Raw genomic sequence first — 9116 nt, 5'->3', positions numbered from 1 at the left:
TAGCATTAGGGGGTAGCCGTATAGTTTCCATGTTTTAGCCGCCTAGAACGAATTATAACGAAACACGTCCGTGTAATTAACATCACGATTCAACTTTTTTAAAAAAAATCAACGGAAAACTCACTTTTAATTAATTTTCAAGTACAAAAATAAATGTTTAGTTGAGAATCTAGAGTAATCAGGTTAAAAACATCATCAAACCAGTGAAAAATGTTAAGAATTTTTTTTTTTTAAAGGTAAAGTGGAAAAATTGGGTTTCTGTTCGACAGAGAGAGGTGAGAAGAAGGGGACGATGGCATTATAGTAATTTCGCATTGACTTACAATTAGAAAAATTAACCTCTACCTACCTTCGAACCCGTGAGTAAATAAGCATATTAAAACACCTAAACCACTAGATCACAGTACAATCTTTGTATCGCTCTACATATACTTTTTTAATACAATTTACTAAAAACATTGAAAGTAAATAACACTCTGATCACCTCGAACCCATGATAGTTCATGCCATACTAATGACCAAACCACTAGAGTATGATAATATACGTATAAATGAAGTATTATAAATATAAAAATACAAAAAATTCCTCCCCGTGTACTTCCCGATTTTTTCCCGCTTTTCCAATAAATTGCTAGGCCCGGGTGCACCGCACGCGTAGCGCCCAGCGAGTTTCAGAAGAACAAGGGTTAACACTAATGTTTTTAATAATAATTCTTTAAGACTTCTTCTTTTAGAACCAATTTTGGGTTCAAGACTCTTCCAAACCAATTCATTCCTCTATATATATAACAGAAAAGGGAAGTTAAAGAATCACATAATTATCCGTGTCCTCAAATCTTGTGATGATGACAAACAACACTACAAAAACTCGTAACACCTTTCTTAGTTACTTTGTTCCGTTCCTTTGGGGATTTGTGGTGATGGATGCTGGTTTAGGACAAAACACAACTAGTGATGAAATAAAAGTAGGAGTAGTTATTGATCTCAAAACAAACTTTTCCAAGATCTGCCTCACTTCAATTAACATGTCGTTGTCCGATTTCTACCAAACTCATCCTCATTACCGCACAAGACTTGCTCTTCACGTCAGGGATTCCATGGAAGATATTGTTGAGGCATCAGCTGCAGGTTGTTTACATTTTCTGTCTCTTGCTTCTCCGTTACTATTTTTGGGTAAGGGGATAATTCGGTATAGTTATATTTAGTTTTAGTTAAATGAATACTGCCTATGAAGTTAGGTAACCTCCAGACTTGATTAGGTACTATTTTCATTGAATCTAATCAATCTTATAAGTGCCTACTGAAAGTCCTTAGTGTGTTCTTGTGTGGTATGTGCAACGAGTCTGTTAGATTACTATTAATAATCTACTTGTGGTATATGCTTAGAATCTTGCTGAAGATTAGTCAACTCTAAAAGAAATCCCTACCACTATAAATGAAATATTAAGAATTAATATCCTAATAACATTAGATTATAATAGAATTACAGAACTGATTAAAAATACTATTTTTCAACGTCTGAATAACTCTAGATGTTGAACAGAATAAAAGAATAATAAAACTAGTAACAATAGACTTCGATATTGTAAAATGCATAAACCAATAACAGCTAATTCTACTAAAAATATTAAAATCTATAAACGAACAAATAAGTCCATACTTACGTTCAATATTGCCGTTCTATCTTCTCAGTGGTCCAAACAAAGGATTAACCATTCTTTTTCTTTTTCTTTTTGTTTGCTTGTGGTGTAAGCAGCCTATAACCTAATCAATAACGAGAAAGTGAGGGCCATCATCGGACCAAGAAGCTCTATGCAAGCCGAGTTTATGATTTTAAACTGGCCACCAAATCTCAAGTAACGACCATCACTTTCTCAGCAACGAGCCCTTCTACTTAGAAAACTATCAACAACCCTTACTTCGTCCGAGGCCACTATCGACGACTCATTCCAGGCTGAAGCCATTGCGTCCATTGTCAAATCATTTGGGTGGAGAAGCGTCGTCGCAATTTATGTGGACAACGAGTTAGGTCAAGGAATCATGCCCTCCTTGTCAGAGGCTTTAGGAGACGTGGAAGTCCATAGAAGTGTGATCTCTCCAGAGGCTAGCGATGATCATATTCTAAAGGAACTTTATAAACTCAAGACTGAGCAGACAAGGGTATTCGTTATCAACATGGACGCAAGTCTCGGATTCGGGTTTTGAAGAAAGCAAGAGAAATAGGGATGATGGAGGAAGGGTATGTCTGGTTACTATCAAATGGAATGACCCACATGATGAGACATAACGGTCGTAGCTTAGAGACTATGCAGGGCTTGTTAGGTGTGAGGAGTCATGTCCCTCGGTCCAAAGAGCGTGAAGATTTCAGTTTGAGATGGAAAAGAAAATTCCAGAAGGAGAACCGGGCGGGGGATGGTACAGAGCCTAATGTTTTCGCATTATGGGCGTATGATTCGAAGAAGTTCTTCTCAATATGCATGACATCTAAATTATGCCGCAATAGATGACTCTCCCAATATGGCAGATCCCACAAAATACTCTTTTTGTGCCAGTTATATAGCTCTCCAACCTCATTGACTCGAATATTTTCATGTCCACCTACATCTGACGTCCTTTCTGCATCAAAATACCTAAACTGCTTCAACAAATCTTTCCCACTAACTTCCTCAGGTGGACCATCAAACACCTGCTTGTTCTTCGTAAACGAAGTCTTACTCATGCGGTATGGATGATCAGGTGGTAGAAATCGTCTGTGACAGTCAAACCAACACGTTTTCTTTCGTTCTTTAGTTGGAAAGCATCTGTGTCATCTTGACAATATGGACATGATAGCTTCCCATGTGTTGTCCATCCAGATAACATACCATATGCTGGAAAGTCACTTATTGTCCACATAAGTACTGCCTGCATCTGAAAGTTTTCTTTGCACGAAACATCGTATGTCTCAAAACCATGCGCCCATAGTTGTTGCAACTCATATATCAGTGGTTGAAGAAACACATCTAGTGATCTTTTAGGATGATCTGGCCCGGGGACGAGAATTGAGAGAAACAAAAACTCTCGTCGCATGCACAAGCTCGGCCGTAAGTTGTACGGTGTCACAATAACTGGCCATAGAGAATACTGTCTTCCATGCTTTCCAAATGGGCTGAAACCATCAGTAGATAATCCAAGATAAACATTTCTTCTCTCTTCCGCAAATTCTGGATATGTTGACTGGAAATGTTTCCAAGCCTTCGCATCTGAAGGATGTCTAATCTCACCATTTGTGGAATGCTCTGCATGCCATCTCATTGCTTTTGCTGTGCGCTCACACTGATACAACCTCTTCAATCTTTCCGTCAAAGGCAAATACCACATTCTTTTGAATGGGATCGGAACTCTTCCCCTCGTCTCCTGATAACGAGGTTTCCCACAAAATTTGCATACATTCTGTGTCTCATCCGCTCTCCAGTAGATCATGCAGTTGTCAATACCTACATCTATCACTTCATACGGTAGTTGAAGACCTGCAACAAGTTTCTGAACCTCGTAGTATGAACCCGGTGCAAGGTTATCCTCAGGTAGAATACCTTTGACAAAATCAGTAATCGCATCCATACATTCTTCAGCCAAATTATAGTCTGTCTTAATACCCATTAATCTAGTTGCAGATGATAAGACTGAATGACCATCTCTACAATTTTGATACAAGGGTTGTTTTCCTGCATCCAACATGTCAAAAAATCTCCTAAATTCGGGATTTGGTTCTTCCCCTCTATAATGATCATGTACCATCTGCTCAGTACCTACACCATAATCTATATCCGTTCTAGATTCTTCTAACCTAATATCAGGCTGAAATTCACTAACAGGCTGAGGTTCGCTAGTACTACCATATTCATAACCAGTTTCCCCATGAAGGTACCAAACTTTATAATTACGTGAAAACCCTTTCATATACAAATGAGTCCAAACATCAAATTCTTTTATAACCTTATTATTATTGCAAGAAGAGCAGAGACATCTTAACATACCACTTTTTGCATCCGGTTGCTGTTGAACAAGCCTCATGAATTCTCTAATCCCTTGAACGTATTCTTCCGTAAGCAAATTGGTGTTCGGATCCAAATGAGGTTTATCCATCCACGAACGATAATAAACTTCTGAAGACATGATTTTCACGGAATTGTTATGACTAAAGAGAATGAAGAGAGAATGAAGTGTGAATGAGTTGAATGAGGAGGGGTTGTATTTATAGGAAATTGCTTACGGTCCTCCGACGACTTTCCGACGTAATTCCGACGGATGTAAAGCAGTCTGTCGGAATTCCGTCGGTATTGTCCAATCTCAAACGGCTATACAACGGTCATATATATTTGTCGGCAACGGTCACATGGTTCGTCGGAAATTCGTCGGAAAATTCCGACGGAATTCCGACGACTTTACTGTTAATCGGAATGTCGTCGGAAATTCGTCGGAATATACCGACGAACTTCCGACGACTACAACGGTTACATTTTTTATCGGAATGTCGTCGAAAAGTCGTCGGAAAATTTCGACGACCCTTGTTTCGTCGGAAATTAGTCGGTAATCCGTCACAAATGTCCGACGACATTGATGTCCGTCGGAACCTCCGTCGGAATTCGGCGTGTTTTCTTGTAGCGTCGAGTCATCAACTTTTGAGATAATCAATGTTATCGGAGATGAAGAGAGGATTATCGGATTATGGACACCAAGTAGTGGACTGGTGAATGCAAAATCAAACAAAACGACATCATTTTTAGGCAAAAGGTTTGGGCCAGTAATATGGCCTGGGAACTCGACCGTTGTTCCAAAAGGTTGGGAGATTCCAACAAGCGGGAAGAAGATTAAAGTGGGTGTTCCAGTAAACAAAGGATTCCTCAATTTTGTGGAGATAAAGACAAATCCAATCAGTAACCTAACAACCGTAAGGGGTTATGCCATAGACATCTTTGAAGCTGCTCTTAAAGAGTTACCATATTCAGTCATTCCTCAATACGGTTTCGAGCCTCCAGGTGATAACTACAATGATTTGGTCTACCAAGTCTTTGACGGGGTAAGTTCTTTTTTATATATTCTAAATGTTTACTTATATACAAATAGACCTATAACTAATTAAATATAACTATATATACAAATATCACATGTCTAATTAAAACAACATAATATTATTTATATAAATTATAAAATAGTTTAAAATTAAAATTAAACTATTAACCAATAATCATAATATATTTACTTTATAAATAATTTTTCTTTGATGTCTGATTTCCAATCCCCTATATATTATTTGTGAAACATTACAACTTCTTTTTGTAGCCACATGTCATCACTAGGATGATTCTTAGAATTACTAGAGAAATAGGTTGATCCATCTAATTATATAATAAACTTTTTATTAAACTAACCATAAATTCATTATTAATGTCATTTATTATTTCCTTAAATAAAGATTACGAAATTGCCTAATGTGGGTAAAGTATATATGACAATTAATGATTTTGAATAATAAAGATCTGATAAAAAAAATGTATCTTCTATCAAATTTTTTAATTTAAAACTATTAAAATAACTTAAAAAAAACAAAATAACCATATTATAAAAATTAAGATTTTTCTGTATATTTTATATTTTGAATTTTAAAAAATAACAATAAATTAGTAAACTGTTAAAAGTCACACATTCAAATTTTGCGATCCATAGTTTAAAATTTTTGTTATGACAAAATACAAATGATTACAAAATCATATAAGTAAAAGTCTAATTTAATTAATCATTAAGATTTAAAATATATATGTATATATATATATATCATTCTAAATTAAACTATAAACCATATTGAATAAATAAATATTTTAGTTTCAAAATTTACTTTGAATAATTGTTTTTGATAAAAGTTTTGAACTAACATTGATAAATTTTTTTAAATTATCAATTACTAAAATTATTAATCCCACAATGAAAATTTTGTTATCAGTAATTTAAAGTTTTTGCTATTAAAGATACACATGATAAAAAAAACATATGAGTAGAAAACATCATTAAAAAAAAATAGACATTAATATTATAAATATACTATGTATGTTAATATCATTTAAATTTAATTACATATCCTATCAAATTTTTTTTTAAAATTGTTTGGATTAATAAAATTGATTTATACGTTCGCACCAATTTAATTATATATGTAATAGTTACTGACTTTTAATTATTTAAATATATTTATTATTTCATAATATGTAAGAACATATAATACATAAAATAATTTATATATATAATTTTTATCTCGCGCAAGTGCGGATCTTAATCTAGTAATTGATAAATGAAGCAGAAGTGGGATGCAGTTGTTGGAGATATAACCATCACATCGAACAGGTCATCATATGTTGATTTCACGTTACCGTACACAGAGTCTGGAGTGTCTATGATTGTGCCGGTGAGGAGCAACAAGAACAAAAACTCATGGGTGTTCCTAAAACCTTGGAGCTTAGACCTATGGATCACCACTGGTTGCTTCTTCGTCTTCATTGGGTTTGTTGTGTGGCTGTTCGAACACAGAGTCAACACAGACTTCCGTGGACCTCCTCACCACCAGATCGGCACTAGTGTCTGCTTCTCCTTCTCCACCATGGTTTTTGCCCACCGTAAGTTGTTACACTTATCAATAATCCATGTATAACATATGTTAAACTTTATTACGATTTATATAAATATTTTTAACAAGAAACAGTATTGTAGTGATATGGTGAAATTGTGCGTGTGATAGGTGAGAAGGTAGTGAGCAATTTAGCAAGGTTTGTGGTGGTCGTCTGGTGCTTTGTGGTGCTTGTGCTAACTCAGAGTTACACAGCGAGTCTCACCTCATTTCTGACGGTACAAAGTTTGCTTCCAACAGCCACAAATGTGGAAGATCTCATCAGAAGTGGGGAGTCTGTAGGGTACCAACAGGGCGGTTTCGTTAAAGATATTCTGCTAGGTCTGAAATTTTTTGAATCACAGCTCAAGCCTTTTGGTTCTGCCGAAGAATGCGACGATCTATTGTCCAAAGGGACATCAAAAGGTGGTATTGCAGCAGCTTTTGACGATGTGCCCTACCTTAAGGATATCGTTTCTGAAAACTGCTTCAAATATGCAATGGTTGAACCTTCCTTCAAGACGGCTGGTTTTAAACCTTCCTTTAAGACCATCATTAACTCAGGGTTCTTAGTACATGGTTCTTAGCAGAATATAAGAATCCGACTCTTAACTTTTAACTGAAAAAGTTAAGAGTCGGCTCTTAAATCTCTTATTTAAGAGCCGACTCTTAGCATTTTCAGTTAAAAATTAAGAGTCGGGTTCTTATATTCCGCTAAGAGCCCCGTCCTAAGAACCCCCGTTAATGATGCTCTAAGACTGCTGGTTTTGGCTTTGTAAGTTCCTTAATATTTATTTTTATTAATTTACAAAATTGGCAACAAAAACATCAGTATTTTATTTTTATTGCTCGCTTATGTGTAGGCATTCCCTAAGAACTCGCCTATGACAGGAGATGTCTCAAGGGCTATCTTGAAAGTTATTAGTAAAATAACATAATTCTCATTAATTAAAACTGACTGTACACTTGAGTATATATACTGTATCCAACTAACTGTACAGGACAATATACGTAAAACATATTTACAAAGACTCTATATACTATAATAGTCCCCCTCAAGATGGGACGAAAATGTTCAGTAGACCCATCTTGCCAAACAACCGCTTGAACTGAGCAGGGTAAAGAGGCTTTGTAAACGGGTCAGCTAGCTGCAAGTCAGTCCGTACATGAAGAAGTTTAAACAAACCTGCAACTAACCAGTCACGAACATTATAGCAGTCAATCTCAACGTTCTTAGTACGTTCATGAAACACAGTATTATGCGCGATGTGAATCGCAGCTGTGTTGTCACAGAACAACAGTGTGGACTTGGACAAGGGAATACGCAGCTCCTTAAGAAAGTTCGTAAGCCAGAGAATCTCATCAGTAACAACAGAGAGACTCCGATATTCAGCTTCTGCGGTACTTTTCGAAACCACCTGTTGTTTCTTCGACTTCCAAGTGATAAGAGATGTACCAAGAGATATGCAATGACCCGAGGTTGATCTTCGAGTGTCTTGACACGATCCCCAATCAGCATCAGCAAATGCTTGTATTTGAAGTTCAGCTTTAGAGGAATAAAACAGACCTTGACCAACGGTTCCTTTGATGTAATGCAGAATCTTGAGCACCGCTGTGAGATGACTCTGACGTGGAGCACAAGAGAACTGACTAAGCTTGTTCACAGCAAAGGTGATGTCGGGTCTCGTGATTTGAAGATACATGAGACGACCAATAAGACATCGATATGCCTCAGCGTCAACTAGAGCACCACCTTCTTCTTTAGAGAATTTAATAGAAGGATCCATTGGAACGCTTGATGGTTTGCAGCCAAGAAGACCTGTCTCATCAAGTAAATCTAAAGCATATTTTCGTTGACAGACATGAATTCCATCTGATGATCTAGCTATTTCCAAGCCAAGGAAGTACTTCATCGGACCCAAGTCACGGAGCTTGAAATGGTGCTTTAGCTGTTGCTTTAACAAATCCACCTCAGAATCAGTATTGCTGACAATAACAATATCATCGACATAGACAATGACGCAGAGGAAAAGAGCATCCGTGATCTTGATGAAACACGTGTGATCAGAATGTGTCTGTATGAAGCCCAAAGATGTCAAAGTAGTAGAGAATTTAAGAAACCACTGACGTGAAGCTTGCTTGAGGCCATAGAGAGACTTTTGAAGTTTACAAACAGGGTTAGGAGGAAGAGAGTCCCCCTTACGATCAGCATATCCTGGAGGTAACTTCATATAAATCTCCTCATGTAAATCCCCATTAAGGAAGGCGTTTGAGATATCCAACTGATGAAGAGAGAAATTGTAGATGGCCGCAAGAGAAAGCAAAAGCTTAACAGTGGTTAACTTGACAACGGGAGAGAAGGTTTCAAGATAACCAACCCCTTCTTGTTGAGTGTACCCTTTAGCAACAAGTCTTGCTTTGTACCTTTCAACAGTGCCATCTGCATTAAACTTCACCTTAAAAACCCATTTGCAACCAA

At 36.6% G+C, this 9116-nt stretch overlaps 1 pseudogene; it reads left to right on the top strand.

Annotated features, from left to right (window-relative positions):
• Nucleotides 1-1025: 1025 nt before the first annotated feature.
• On the top strand, nucleotides 1026-7585 carry LOC125586183 (annotated as a pseudogene).
• Nucleotides 7586-9116: the final 1531 nt, after the last annotated feature.

Source organism: Brassica napus, chromosome C4 (genome assembly GCF_020379485.1).
Source record: "Brassica napus cultivar Da-Ae chromosome C4, Da-Ae, whole genome shotgun sequence".
Lineage (NCBI taxonomy): Eukaryota > Viridiplantae > Streptophyta > Magnoliopsida > Brassicales > Brassicaceae > Brassica > Brassica napus.
The sequence above is the reverse complement of the archived record's forward strand: the minus strand, read 5'-3'. Positions and strand labels throughout refer to the sequence as shown.